We start from the raw sequence: 14,797 nt of genomic DNA, 5'->3' as shown, positions 1-14,797 counted from the left end.
AATAAGAACCAACTGGAGGACCCCACAGAAAATTAACCTTGGTGAGTTAGAGAGTGGACAGGATCTGGTGGAGAGCGCAGAGGAGGACAGGAGGAGAGCTGTACAAAGTAAGTCCCTTGTTTTCATGGCTTCTGTTCTGTGGCTAAATGGAGTCCACTCGGAGGGAGTGGTCTTGGAGTGGGTGCTAATTGAAAACAGCTGTCTCTTTGGCCAGAGAAGCCAAAAATCTGAAGCTATGGAATCATGGCCACTGAAGAGAGTGGAAGAAACCTGAAAGTGAAAGAGCAAGAGAGGGTTTCACCAAATACAAGTATGTCCACCCACATTTCTGAGTGACCCTTGAACCATGTATGTATGGGCCAAATTCAGAGCAGCTCATCTAAAGATAAAATATCTGAACTGAGACTAGAGCTACCACCCCAAAAATAGTTTTCAACTCAAGCACAAACAAGATAATTGCCTGCTTATACAAAAGAAATAATAATCATGACAGAAAACTAACAGAATCCAGAATTTTCACAGCTTAACATTCATAATGTCCAGGATACAATAAAAAAAAAAACTGTCATATAAAGAACCAAGAAAATGGAACATATTCTCAAGGGAATAAAAATCAACTGAGTCCAAAGCCAAGATGTTCCAGATTGGAACTACCAGACAGTGGTTTTTAAACATCTCTTCATTGAAGTAAAACTCTCCTCAGTGAAGTAAAACAAATTACAAGTCTGCTTTCAATGAGTGAAAAATAAGAAATCTCAGGAGAGAAATAGGAATGATTAAAGAAAGAACCAAGTGATACTCTAGAACTAAAAAGTGCAGTATCTGATACAGTCCCTGCTGTCTCCACCTTACCCCGACCCCCCTCCCCCCCAACACACACCATTTGCCTGCTTAGCAAATTTCTCATCCTTAAATACGCAGCTCAAGGGTCCCTACTTTATGAGGCCTTCTTTAGGGCTCCAACGTCCCGGCTGCACACACACCAGGCCTGGGCAGTATTCATGAGACGAGAGAAGTTTCAGGTGCAGAATTCCCTCATTGCCCATCACAGTTGGGTGGCTCACATGATCAAGCATAGGTAGACATTAGACTCCAGGAGAGTAGCTGCAGGCCAGCATCCTACGTGCACACGATCAGCTGTATGATGGGGAAGTACCAGGCCCTCCCCTGGCAGAGGCCTGGTCTGGGATCCAGTAGCAGCTATGTCACATGGTAGATCAGTGGCTTCCAGCCCTGATCTGCCACTCAGCATTCTCCAAGGTTAACTTCACTGCCTTAAGCACTAGGCTATCGCCAGTATGAGGGTACTTCAAAAAAGTCCATGGAAAACTAGAATTAAAAGATAATATGAATCTTTCCGTGAACTTTTTGAAGACTCCTTGTATCTGTGGAACAGATTTCAGGTCCCAGTTGTCCTGTTGCACAGGATACCAGCTCCATCTCCAGAAGGCCAATGTGCAGAGAATGAATCCTAGATAAGGTGACTCTTACCTGTCAATTCACCCGCTAAATTCAAAGGGTGCCTCATTCCTTGTTCCATCAGCATCTCACACTGTTTCAGCCATAAGAACTAAAAGGCCTTCACAGACAGCTCTAAAGAGGCGCTGCAGAACAGACCACGGGCCACAGGAGCTGTTACATCAAGCTCAATTCACTTAATTGTTTTCCATACTTTTTAACTCCTTGATTTGCAGACACCTGGCGTATTATTCATCTCATTTCCTAAGTCACATTTGTGGTTTTTGAACAATGGTTGCCCAAATAACCCACATTTAGTTTACTTTTTTCATTGATAATAATATTTTCATGTCAGTCTGGTGTTCAGGCCTTTCCCATGACTTTGGTTTTTTCTGAATTTTAGTTATCTAGTCACTTGTTTTTATGAGATAATAAGATACATTATTTCAGATGTTATTATTAACATCACCTAAAAAATTTTTTTCAAAAGTTATTTTATCAATTAAGTTAACCAGTGCCTTATTTTTGTTAATTACCTTGTTGGACTAAAATTGTTATGCGCTGCTTTAAAGATAAACTTTTAAACTGATTCTTGGTTTAGTTTTCTTTGTTCTCTATAATACAGTCATGAGGCAGGATGTTTAAATGGGACTCCATTCTCAGGGGTTAGGCTGAGGCCCCGGAGGCTGAGAACTGTGCAGTAGTACCTAGCACGGCTATGAGCTAAGGAAGGGTGCGGACTGAGGCCAGGGCTGAAAGCACTAGTCCTCGCCCAGCCTGAGGCTGTAGAGGAGGAATGAAGTCTAGGGGGGAGGCTTGTTCTGGAGTAACCAGCGGGCTGTACAGTCTCTAGGCAGGAAAGAAGCTTCAAGAGGAGCACTCAAAAGTTTGACCTATGTTTCCTGGAGTTGGAGTAAATTGTCACTGCAAAATTTAAAGTAGTACCACCCAACAATAAATAACGGATTCATAGACCATGTAATAAATGACAGGCCACTGTAGCAAGAGCATTCAGACTCTCCTCGGGACATTCTATGGCAGGACTGCTCAGCTTCTACTTCCCACACAACTAACCTACCATTTTCATGTTTCCCACTGACCCGTAGCCTGGTGACTTTGGGCATCACACAGGCTAAAGTGCCAGCCATGGCACAGCTGGCTGGTGCACCAAGTAGCCAGCAGTGGTACAGCATCAAATACTTCTCACACCAGCCATGAGAACTGAAGGGACTAGCTGTCCATGACCACTAATGTCAGAGCACACTTTTTAAAATCAGTGTATGGCTTCAAAAGAATGGCAGCCAGCAGGGTCCCTCATGGGATCTTTGAGGAACCCCCAAAAGTTCTCTTCGAGAGGAAGAGCCAGATATTATACCCACTATCTAGAGGGCCCTCATGGTAGATTACAGCTGTATTACCTCAGCAGATTCTCTCTCTCCCTGGGTCCAGTCCCTTCTGACAGAGGGGTTAGAAACAACAGGATCCCACTTTTACCACTCTTATTCAACACAGTATTGAAAGTCCTAGCCAGAGCAATTAAGCAAGAGAAAGAAATAAAGGACACCCAAATTGGAAAGGAGGAAGTCAAATTGTCCCTGTTTGCAGACAGCATGATCTTATATAGAGAAAACCCTAAAGACTCCACCAAGAAACTGTTACAACTAATAAACAAATTCAGTAAAGTTACAGGATACAAAATCAACACATAAAAATCAGTAGGGTTTCTATACACCATTAATGAACTGTCTGGAAAAAATAATAAAGCAATCCCATTTACAATAACTACAAAAAATATGTAATACCTAGGAATAAATTTAACCAAGAAGGTGAAAGATCTCTACAAGGAAATATAAAACACTGATGAAAAATTGAAGAAAACACAAATAAATGGAAAGACATTCCATGTTCATGGATTGGAAGAATTATTATTGTTAAAATATCCATACTATCCAAAATGATCTATAGATTAAATGCAATCCCCATCAAAATACCAATGACATTCTTCACAGAAATAGAAAAAATATTTCTAAAGTTTGTGTAGAAACACAAAAGACTCCAAGTAGCCAAAGCAATCTTGAGCAAAAAGAACGAAGCTGGAGGCATCACACTTTCTGACTTCAAAATATACTATAAAGCTATAATCACCAAAACAACATAATATTGGCACAAAACTGACACATATACCAATGGAACAAAATAGACAACCTGGAAATAAATCCACACACTTACAGCCAACTGATTTTTGACAAGTGCCAAGAACATATGCTGGGGAAAGGAAAGTCTCTTCAATAAATGGTGCTGGGAAAACTGGACATCCACATACAGAAGAATGAAACTAAAGCCCTATCTCTCACCATATACAAAAATTAACTCAAAATAGATAGAAGACTTAAATGTAAGACCTGAAACTATAAAATTACTAGAAGAAACGGGGGATCTGGGCAAGGATTCGTTGGATAAGAACATAAAAGCACAGGCAACAAAAGCAAAAGTAGACAAGTAGGATAACATCAAACTAAAAAGCTTCTACACAGGAAACAATCAACAGAGTGAAGAGACAACCAGCAGAATGGGAGAAAATATTTGCAAACTATGTACCTGACAAGGGGTTAATATCCAGAATACATAAGGAACTCAAACATCTCAATAGCAAAAACACAAATAATCTAATTTTAAAATCAGCAAAAGACCAGAACAGATATTTCTCAAAAGAAGGCATACAAATGACCAACAGGTATATGATAAAAATGCTCAATATCACTAATCATCAGGGAAATGTAAATTATAACTTGAGAAATCACCTCACCCCAATTAGAATGGCTATTTTCAAAAAGACAAAAGGTAACAAATGCTGGTGAGGATGTGGAGAAAGGCGAACCCTTATACACTGTTGGTGGGAATGTTAATTAGTAAAGTCATTATGGAAAACAGTACGAAGATTCCTCAAAAAATTAAAAATAGAATTACTGTATGATCCAGAAATCCCACTACTGGGTATATATTCAAAGGAAATAAAATCAGTGTGTTGAAGAGGTATCTGTACTGCCACATTTATTGCAGCACTATGCACAGTAGCCAAGATATGAAATCAACCTAAGTGTTCATCAACAGATGAATGGATAAAGAAGACGCGTTATATTTACACAAAGGAATACTATTCAACCATAAAAAAAAGAGAATGAAATCCTGTCATTTGCAGCAACATGAATGAACCTGGAGGACACTATGTTAAGTGAAATCAGGCAGGCACATAAAGACAAATATCATACAGTCTCACTCGTATGTGGAATCTAAAACAGCTGATCTCATAGAAGTACAGAGTAGAATAATGGTTATCAGAAGCTGGAGCCAGGGGGAGAGATTGGTCAACAGGTACAAAATTACGGTTAGAAGGAATAAGTTCTGGCGTTTTATTGCACATTAGGGTGACTGTAGTTAGCAATATTGCATTGCGTTTTTCAAACTAACTAAAAGAGAGGATTTTAAATGTTCTCACCACGAAGAAATAAATGTTTGAGGTAATGGATAAGTTAAATACCCTGATTTGATTATTATGCAATATATGCATGTATTGAAACATCACACTGTACCCCAGAAATATGTACAATTATTGTGTCAATTAAAAATAAAATAAAATTTTATAAAAATTTTTAAAAGCACTACCACTCCAAATCTCTGAAAGATCTAATACTAATACTGAGGATTTGTTCAATATATTGCTCTAAAATGTGTCCTTTAGATATAAGGACCTTGCCATTTAGTCAGCTTTCTAGAATAAATTATGATAATTAATTTTTTTTAAAAAGAAAGAAACAATAGGCATCTACAGCAAGTTGAGAGATTTGGAGAAAAGAGGAAAAGCGAGGCACACCACCCCCAGCCCTCGGCCACCCCACTGCAGACTCTCCAACCTGAAGCTGGCTGGATTGGGGAAGGAAGAAGTTTCCAGCTGGATGAGCGTTCAGAGTTTTGACTGTTGCACACACTCACTTAATTATTAGATGGAGATTTTAGTACCTTCAGAGTGACCAGAAACAGGCAACAAAAGTAAAAACAGACAAATTGGATTACATCAAAATTTAAAACTTCTGTGCATCAAACCACCAATCGACAGAGTGCAAGGACAACCTATGGAATGGGAGAAAACATCCACAAGTCATAGATATGAAAAGGGGTTAATATTAAGAATATATAAAGAACTCCTGCAACTCAACACCAACAAAAATAACTAGATTTATAAATGGGGTTGGTAACAGCAAGGTCAAGGGTGCCAGCTGCAAAAAAAAAAAAAAGAAAAAAAAGAAATGGGCAAAGGACTTGAATAGAAATTTCTCCATAGATAATATACAAATGGCCAAAAAGCAGATGAAAAAATACTCAGTGTCACTGATCATTAGGGAAATGCACATCAGCACCGCACTCTACTGAGTGAGCCACGGGCCGGCCCGTGGGAAATGCACATCGAAACCACAATGAGATATCACCCCACTAGGATGGCTCCTATCCAAAAAACAAAACAAGTATTGGCGAGGGTGTGGGAAAATTGGAACCGTCGTGCACTGTTGGTGAGAATGTAAAATGGTACAGGCACTGTGGAAGATCATACAGTGGTTCCTCAAAAAATTAAAAATAGAATTACCATATGATCCAACAGTCTCACTTCTGGGAATACATCCAGAAGAATTTAAAGCAGGGTCTTAAAGAGATATTTGTACACTCGTTAATAGCAACATTATTCACAGTAGCCAAAAGGTGGAAGCAACTCAAGTGACCATGCATGGATGAATAGATAAACAAAATGTGGTATATCCATACAATGGAATATTATAACCTTAAAAGGGAAGGAGATTCTGACACCTGCTACAACATGGATGAACCTTAAAGACATTATGTTAAGTGAAATTAACCAGTCACAAAAAGATAAATACTGTATGATTCCACTTAAATGAGGTATCTGGAGTGGTCAAATTCATAGAGACAGAAAGTAGAATGGTGGTTGCCAGGGGCTGGAAGGGAGGAGGAATAAGAGTTGTTCAATGGCTGCACAGTTTCGATTTGGCAAGATGAAAAAGTTCTGGAGATTAGTGGCACAACAATGTGAATATACTTAACACTACTGAATTGTACACTTAGAAATGGTTAAGATGGCAAATTTTATGTTATGCCTTTTTTTTTTTTTAAAGATAACCGGTAAGGGGATCTTAACCCTTGACTTGGTGTTGTCAGCACCATGCTCACCCATCCGAACCCGTGGCCTTGGTGTTATCAACACCATACTCTCCCGAGTGAGCCACAGGCTGGCCCATGTTATGCATTTTTTATCACAATTTTCTTTTAAGTAACCAGAAAAGCTATGGAATCTGCCCAAGATTGCATCCAAGAGGATGAAAGTCCAAAGATTGGGCTTAAAGAGTTGGTGGGAGGAAGAACAACATTGTTCTGCCTACACTCTCCCTAGTCCAGCTTGTTCAATAATCTGGTTACATTTATACAAGTAAAATGCATTAATTACATGCTGCGAAGGTGAAATTTCATACAGTGCCGCCCTGTTGAGTTTCTTCTGTTTTTTGACAATCATTTATCTTCTCATTCTCATCCTAAACCCGGTTCAGTTTCTTTTTTTCTTTGTTTCATGATCATTTATCTTTCTCTAAACATATCACAAAAGGAACTCAAACATTTACAGAGTATTGAGTTTCTAAACAGATGATAGACCAGGTTGCCACCCTGCCATGGTAAATTTTCGTACATGGCAACTAGCAGCATCTCAGCAAGTCCCTGATTTATAACTGAAGCTACTGTAACCAATAGAAAATATGAAGTGGTGACTTTACATCTTTTATACTGATTCCTTTAAGGAAGGTTCTTAAAAATTATAAAGACTCTCCAAATGACAGGAATTCATAGTGTTTATACACAGTGAATTGAATTAATTTAGTTGAAAGAGTTCTCATAATTTATCTTCATAGAGCTACATCTGGTTATACTGTTTTTAAAAATCTAACAAAATGAGAATAGGGTCTTATAAATATAAAATGGTGGTAACTAAAGGGATCACCAATAAAGAATAATACTATACAGCTGGACATAAGAGAATTTCATTAGATATGTTCCTAAGTTCAGGTGAGATGCAGGACGTGCCATCATCACGCCAGGCTCGGCAGTAGTGTCACAAGAATTCGGCATCAGTGTGCTGACGTTGCATCAGGCCACATTATGATGCTGGCCCACTGTTGTCCTGCTGCTGTAGTACTTAACTCAGACAATGAAGTAATAAAACATTAGGGTTTATTTCCATGAGCTCTAGGACTAAGGCAATATTAACTGTAGACTTGCTCAGCCTGATGGTTTATCCAAGGCCATTTTAGCACATTGTGTGTGTTTGGAGAATGTTAATTTTTAATGAGAACAACATCTAACAAGAATTATTGCCTTCAGCTATAAACACCAGATGTAAGTAACTGCATTTTATGGATAGATGTATTCATTGCTGCTACAGTAATACCTCTGCACACATAAAATGAGAGACATTTGGAGGTTTGTGTCTTTCAAATAATTATGCAGAGAAATAACATAGTATTTTCATAAGATATTGAAACCATACTACCTACTCCATGAAAGCTAATTGAAAATTTTGCCTACTAAATTATTTTTTCTTCACTCTTTAATCTGGATTGTAGAAATTGTTTAATTTTGGCTTCTGTATTATCACGTCTGGGCAAGCATGAGATCTTCTGGGAGAGAAGTAAAGTAGTTTATGAGAAGGTAATGGCATCAAATTTGTATTTCTGAAGATAATTTTAGCAGAACTGTAAAAGAGCTTTTTGTAAGAATGTTAATAGGAAGGTTAATTAGTACAATACTCCAATTGTCTAGACAAGAGAGAGTGAGGCATTGAGAGGGTGGGAGTGGAAAGCAAGGGAAAGCCATGGGAGACAAAGCCCAGAGGAGATTAGAGGTGAAGCAAAGTTGGGCTGGCTGGTTAGCTCAGTTAGTTGGAGTGTGGTGCTGGTAACACCAAGGTCAAGGGTTCAGATCCCCATATTGGCCAGTCACCAAAACAGAAAAAAGCAAAGTCCATAAGAAAAGAAAAGATGAAATGAAATTCAGGTGAAGAAATTGGTTAATTAATTGCTCACTGGGTCTCAGTTTTCACATTTCTAAAGTGGAAATTTAATAACATATTCCCTCTGCCTCATCACGAGGTTTTTGTAGAAATAAAATAGGTAAGTGTCAACTGGCTTTGTAGTTTCAAAAGTGTTCTGCAAGTATTGGTTTTATTTTCTCCTTTAATAGATTTTTCAGATCCATGAGCCAAAGCAAAGGTATGTCATGAACAGATGGAGCTGACAGTCATTTGTGCAATAAATATACAGTGTGTGTTTGCTCCGTGCTGGGCACTACTGCTCTAGACCCTGGGTGACATCAGTGAGCAAAGCAGAGCCGAGCCCCGCCCTCATGAAGCCCAGACTCTTGTAGCTGACAGGGTTGGGACAGCCCTTGGGAACCTCTCTGCTTATGAGTAGAGATGATGGAAGATTAGGCAAAAGGAATGGTGATGCTTGTGACAGAAACGGGGCAGAGAGAGGAGCGGCCGGTTTGCAGGAAGGGAATGTGGCAGCTTTGATCTGGAACCTGATCGGTTTGAGTTGTGGGGAGGCAGCTGCACAGAAATATGGAAATAAGCTATTGGGGTGACAAAGAAGAGCTTGGGTCAGAGAGACTGGATCGGCTTGGGGACCTCATCCCATAAAAGTGAGAACTGTAAATATAGCAATGGACGAGACCTCAGAGATTGAAAGAGAAGAGAAATTCCCAGGTCGCTAGTTGTAGAAAGCAGTTAAAGGACACAGCCAGGAAGCGGAAACAGAGAAGGCACAGATGACAGGATCAGAAAAGTGGCAGGAACACTGAAGAGACAGGATGGTAGAACAGAAGGTAGGATTTATTTTTTAAGAAAGTATTGTAGGTTTCCTTTAGTCAATCTTTCATCATAAATTTAAAATTAAAAATCAAACTTTATGCAGACTCTAAATATACATAAACTTCATGTAAGAAAACCACGTGTTTCATTTTGCGGCCAAAAATAATATTGAGTCATAATAGAATATTAAAAGAATATCAGATTCTCTGAAATGAATATTAAAACCTGACTGGTTTCTGAAATTGTCAGTAGTTCTTTCTATGATTTATTTACTGTTAGGTTCAGCAAGAGGGAGAAAAGGGACAGAGACCCGAGCCAGGTGCTATTTCAGCCAAAAAGCTTTATTCCACCAACGTGGAGGGGAGACTGAGCCAGATCGATTCCCCCGAACAAAGGAAAGCAGGTGGTTATAAGCCTTTGAAGGTTCTGGCAGAGTAATGGGCAACTTCAAAATCCGTAGTATGCAGGGTGACACAGCCCTTGTAGTCTGCTAACACCTGGTCAGTCAGGTCATAGGCTTCTAATTCGTGTCATTACCATATCGGTGCAAAGCCCTCCAGCCCGAAGCTGCCTGTCGCAGCCCACAAGACGTTCCTTTGATGATGACGGTCATGTTTACCCCTTCCCAGGAGAGGAATTTGGCTGCTCAGTTCCCAGAGCAGAAAAGGGAAAAGGGGGTGGGGGAAGTTGCTTAACCTGGCTGTGCTGATCTTAAGCCAGCCATGAGGCCTAATATTTACACAGTGTTACATTTCATCATTCACGGCATAATTGTCTATTTAACTTTTCTGCCACACTCCCCTCCTCAAAAAAAAAGAAATGCTAGGTGTGGTAGTCTGAATAATAGCCACCGAAAGAGGTCCACATCCCGGTCCCCAGAACCTGTGAATATGCCAACTTATATGGCAAAAGGGATTTTGCAGATGGGATTAAGTTAAGGATCTTGGGTTAGGGGATTCTCCTGGGTTATCCAGGTGAGCCCAATGTTTCCACAGGGTCCTTATAAGAGGGAGGCAGAAGGGTCAGAGGCAGAGAAGGCAATGTGATGACAGAAGTAGAGGTTGTAATGTTACAGGGCCATGTGCCAAGGAATGCAGGCACCTCTGGAAGCTGAAAGAAGCAAGGGAACAGGTCCTCTAGAGCTTCCAGAAGGAATGCATCCCTGCCAATACCTTGATTTTAGCCAACTGAGACTAATTGTGGGCTTCTGACTTCCGGAACAGTAAGATAATAAAGTTGTGTTGTTGTTCCAAAGGCACTAAGTTGATGGTCATTTTTACAGCAGCCATAGGAAACTGATATTCTCGCTAAATATTTTTAGGGAAACCTATGTCAGATGAATAAACTATCAAAATTCCCCAAATTTCAGGGATTCTTTGCATAGACTGCCTAGAAAAAAAGAGGAAAAAAAACCGTGTTCTGGAGTACAGTAATGATTGAATGCCTACTGTCATGTTGTTACTGATGGCATAGTGATTACTACAATCACGTCTTCTCCAGGACAGTTTTGTGAATGTGTGGGCTTAGAAACCCGTGGGTATTGGCATTTGTTTTGCTTTTCATATTTGTACAGATTCATGTGATGCCTTTTCTTAGAGTTCAAGTATTGTGCAAGAACTTAACACATGATAGTTTGGAAAAGACTGGATATAAGTACCATGTCGACGACTGCTGTCTGTGGCATCCCAAGTCTCATCCCAGCCTCACATACAGTGCGTGCTCAATAAACATCTGTTGAATAAACAAGCAGTGTAAGCCCTAGTCAGGAGCACTAGGCTCTTGTCCTAGCCCCTGCTAGGTGACCACGTAAAGGTAAAATTGTTCTCTCAATCCACTTCCTTCATTTGTTAAGTGAGGGCCTCAACTAGATGATCTGTTTAAAGTCTTTCCAAATTTCTGATTCCTGTGAATGACAGCATTACGATCACTCTTGCTTACTTCTTACAGCCAGGGATTCATGCAGTGTCAAAAATCCTCCACCGTTTTCATCTGTGATCCTCCACTCAAATGTCCACTTTTTAAAGTCAACACAAATGTTATGTACTTGAGACTCCTAAACATGCTCCAAGGATCATTCTTTGCAGGGCTTGGATTCCCAGTGCTGTGGGACACCAGCCATAGCACCAAACAGGACAGGACTCTTGGCTTCTGTCCTAGACATCTGTTCCAAACACTTCAGTGTGCCAAGTGCCCAGAACTATATAAACCGAAAGCATGTGAGTGAGGCTGTGTCGAGTGTTGGTAGAGCCTTAAAACCATGATAAGCTCTCGGCGCTCATTATGGCACCACAGCCTCCCAAATATTCCATCTCTGGTGAGCACTACCAGCATCCCCTTTTATACCTGGGAAAACGAAGGCTACTGAGCTTAAGTAATTTAAGCTCACAGGTCACAAGTAATTTAATCCCAAGGTCACACTGTTGTCTTATCTAAGGTCACCCTATTCCCAAGGTCAGTATTGAGAGGTAAGGCAGGACGCACACCCAGCAGGCTGGCTCCAGAGGCTGTCCCTGCCCCCCCCCCCCCAAAAACTGCCTCCCATTGAACTGGGCAGTGACAGTCAGCTCCACAATTGCCATCTAAGTGAAGGAGGAAAATAGGAGATTTATTCACAGAACTTATGTTTTACATGATAATTTTCAAGAGACCCACCACTGCATTAAAAAAACATGAGTAGTTTGGTTTTCAGATTAGCCCTTATGCTACTTTTCTGGCTATATTTAGACCAAACAGAACTTCAGAAAGTTTGCTTCACTTTAAAATAAGTGACTGCATTCACATATTTCACACAAGATTTAAATTAGAGAGCTAGTTCCACATAAGTAAATAGATTAGCAGTTTATATGATACTGGAATATCATAGTCTTCCCAGAATGTCAAGAGGGAACACTTTGTCTATACTGTATATGTGGGTTCTTTTTTTTTTTTTTTTGGTAGTAGTAGTAGTAGCCAGGAAGTTGCTATGCTTGAATTTTCAGTAGAAGTATTTATAAGCAAACAAAAAATGTCCCTAATTCTAATGAAAAATTCATCATTTCAAACTTTAAGTCTGAGGTTCCCATTTTTTCAATTAATATAGGCAACAAAATATCCCTGAAATGGCTCGTCTACTTCCAATCACTGTGTATATATTTTATTTCCTCTATCTAGAAAAAATTATTTCATCATAAATAAACCTACCTATAATACCATGAGTCCAGCTATATAAAGGACTCAGAAATACATAAATTTCTTATTTCTAGTACTTCTCACTTCTCATGGAGTGACTGCTAAAATTGTTCCTAACAAAGTCACAGATAGTGAAATACATTTATATGGCATAACTACTATAAATTAAAATAATTTTAGCAGATTCATAGATTACATTGTTAGAATCACTTCAATATTGGACCAAGCCCGTGGCGCACTCGGGAGAGTGTGGCGCTGGGAGCGCAGCGACGCTCGCGCGGCGGGTTCGGATCCTATATAGGAATGGCCAGTGCACTCACTGGCTGAGTGCCAGTCACGAAAAAGACAAAAAAAAAAAAAAAAAGAATCACTTCAATATTATTCACGTATAGAGTATTAGTCATTAATAAGGTTCATGTAAGTTCTTAAAAAGTATTATGCATTTATTTCTGTTGGAACATGTCAGCTAACATCTCCCCATTGAACGTCCACAGCTGGGTCATTCTATTTCTGAAAAGTGGGACCTGTGGAAAATCACGTTGTTTGGTCAGTGCCACAGGTTTCTTCAGTGAGAAAACTGCCTTATATTAAGTAAGATTTTTATATATTGTGTGTCTGTACCTTCGCAGGAGCCAACTTTATCCGAGATCATTTTTCATCCTTTGCATCAAGAAGATTTTGACCACAACATTTGAATCATCTGTTCATTTTTTGAATGAGGGGGGAAAGGATAAATAAAAATGTGAAAATTTCTATTTTGTGGTTATCTACTCAATTTACAGATTATTCATTAAAACCTCTTTTTTTAACATTGTTTTCATTTATTAGTCAGAAAAAACATAAAGCACCCTCTTGTATTTCCCTAATAGAGAAACATCAACATAAAATATAACCTTCAATTAAAAAGGCTCAGGACATCACCTGTCAAAAAGATGACAATTTGGGGCCGAGCCCGTGGCGCACTTGGGAGAGTGCGGTGCTGGGAGCGCGGTGACGCTCCCGCCGCGGGTTCGGATCCTATAAAGGAATGGCCAGTGCACTCACTGGCTGAGTGCCGGTCACGAAAAAGACAAAAAAAAAAAAAAAAAAAGACAATTTGCTAGTGGACTGATTAGAGAGAAAGCTGCTGCACACGTGAAGGACCCAGAGTGAGCATCTACATGCCACAGGGAGAAAACACAGTTTGGTCTTTACACATGGCCATTTATTCATTCAGCTAATATTTATTTAGTACCTACTAGTACCAAGATCTGTTTTTGTGACTAGGACCACAACAGTGAACAAAAGGCAAGGTTGCTGCCCCGACTTTTGCATCTCCCAGAAATGCATAAAGTCCTGCCTGGCCAGCACGGGCAAACTCCAGCAGCCCCGTTATGACCAGTGTGAGATGCTCCCAAAAGTACTTTTTTAAACAATACTATTTTCAGTGAATACAAATTGTGACTCAGCTGGTCTGAGGCAGGGTCTGGACATTATTTGTTTTAAAGCTCCCTCAGCTAGTATAATGGGTAGCAAGAGTTGAAAAGCTGAAAACTTCTCAGCATTGTTTCTTCTCTGGGTTCCTTCCATAAGCATTAGTTTCTTATTCTCATATGACCCAGAAAATAGTTTCCAATGTTACAAAAAAGTAGAAATTGGACCCAGTGAATTAGATGATGCTAGCAGACCCTCACGATGCCTGCCGTTCTCTCAACCCCCAAAGAACAGAGACCGGAGGAGTGTGGGCGTAGATGCGATCCTCAGGGGGTCTGGTTGTAGCAACCCTGTCTCTGGCCATCGCTGGCCATCTGCTGCAGTGAGTGTTCAGCTGGAAGAAGGGAGGAGAGTCCATGTCCACTGGGGGGGACATGCCAAAAATGTGTCTTGATTGTAAGTAAAATAACTGTAATCAAATTGTACCTTATTTACTTTGGTGAATGTTTAGAAAAAAGTCTAAAATTCTACAAAAGAAAAAATAGTCTATCCCTTCTTATTCAGAAATTTAGGACATATCTAGATTTTAAGAATATAGCCATGGATTTATTTTCAGGTAATATTGGACACGGCAAATATTACAACGTTAAAATAGTGTTATATAAGAAAACACTGAATTATTAAAGCTTCGAGTTTGAGTGTCTGTTTTGGTTGATCAGTGTTCTAGTCTGATTACATATGTATATATTTCCTACTGTGCTTTTTATGTCCATTCACTTGCTTTGGTTGAAAATGTAATTTTAATAAAAGGTAGTTTATGAGTTTCTAAATTGA

The 14,797-nt window shown here is 39.6% G+C and overlaps 1 protein-coding gene across 1 annotated transcript in view; it reads left to right on the top strand.

The window, feature by feature from the left end:
- Positions 1-13,260, top strand: part of RSPH3 (radial spoke head 3) — a 50,430-nt gene extending 37,170 nt beyond the window's left edge. Inside the window, exon 9 of the mRNA XM_063097632.1 lies at positions 13,180-13,260. The gene's annotated coding sequence lies outside the window, so the exon portion shown is untranslated. The remainder of the gene's footprint in view (positions 1-13,179) is intronic.
- The last annotated feature ends 1,537 nt before the right edge of the window (positions 13,261-14,797 follow it).

This window comes from Cynocephalus volans, chromosome 5, assembly GCF_027409185.1.
Source record: "Cynocephalus volans isolate mCynVol1 chromosome 5, mCynVol1.pri, whole genome shotgun sequence".
NCBI lineage: Eukaryota > Metazoa > Chordata > Mammalia > Dermoptera > Cynocephalidae > Cynocephalus > Cynocephalus volans.
The sequence above is the reverse complement of the archived record's forward strand: the minus strand, read 5'-3'. Positions and strand labels throughout refer to the sequence as shown.